General features: G+C 39.5%; 1 protein-coding gene across 1 annotated transcript in view; it reads left to right on the top strand.

Moving 5' to 3' along the window:
• The window catches only part of LOC119590672 (ubiquitin-like modifier-activating enzyme ATG7), a gene marked incomplete at its 3' end in the record, with an annotated part of 29,543 nt that overhangs the window by 16,148 nt on the left and 12,274 nt on the right, over positions 1 to 1,121 (top strand).

Below are 1,121 nucleotides of genomic sequence, written 5' to 3'. Positions count from 1 at the left end.
GGTGCCTACATATTTTCAGCTGGGTTTAGATCCGGAGGTCTGGGCAGCAGCAACAGTTGAAAATAGGATGGGGAAGTTGGAAATAGGAAGGGGGTGTTATTATCTACCAGGTGTTTTGTCAACACCATACACATCTCACAGTGTTTGTGCCTTCAGAATAAAAGTTTTCTCTTTGCATAAGATTACTTTCTCCCAGAAGGTCTGTGCATACTGCAAGGCATATTCCATCCTCCTTTCCATATTTTGCAGTGTCCATTCAGGCTTCTTCACAAGCGTGTAGACTCATTCCTCAGTGTCTTGCATGGATGGTCTCTAATCAGCATGACAGCCCCTTGAAAAATGGGTCTGCCTCAACCATAGATGCAAATGTCTGGTTGAAAAGTAAAGGGCAAAATTAACCAAATACAGTCTTTTCTACCATTCCTCATACATGAGGCAACCCTGAGTTTCTATACATTTAGCAACTAGGTTAGAGTTACCACTTTGTGCTGTGAAGCTAATGATTAGAACTAATGGCTGTTTTTAGGTATAATATAGAGTAATATGATTATGTATAGTAAGTTCTTATTAGCAAAGTAAGGGCCTGACCACATTATGCTTACCTGGTCTTCTTCAGTTGTGCATTTGGGATGGCCAGACCAAGGGTTGTTTGTGGTACCTGTAAGCTGATGCTGATGTATTGGCCTAGCCACCGTCAGCATCAAAATTTCCAATCTTTGTGCGATATCTGCATTTGTCAAACCTCCATTGTGAAGGGAAACAGTGCTACCGCGCATTTCTTTTGATGTCTCCATCGTGAAAAAGATCATCATGTCACTGTGAATCCATATGAACTCCAAAACAAATATTCAATACATTATTAATCAGAATGAGACCAATTTAAATCCCAAAATATCAACCCTTCTGTAACATGTTCTTTTTGTTTTTGAATTTTTTGACACACCTCCTAACCATAGTTTTCTGTGTAGCTGTACATATTACAAATAAAAGTTACATAGCATTTGGGTGGTGGCAGCAGCACAAATGCATTTAGGGCTGCCTATTGATTCATAAAGACCAGTCATTTATAATGACATTATCAGATTCACCATGCAGCTGACAGCTGCCTCAAATGTTTTTGA

This window comes from Penaeus monodon, chromosome 27, assembly GCF_015228065.2.
Source record: "Penaeus monodon isolate SGIC_2016 chromosome 27, NSTDA_Pmon_1, whole genome shotgun sequence".
NCBI lineage: Eukaryota > Metazoa > Arthropoda > Malacostraca > Decapoda > Penaeidae > Penaeus > Penaeus monodon.
This window is presented reverse-complemented; position numbering and strand designations above follow the sequence as displayed.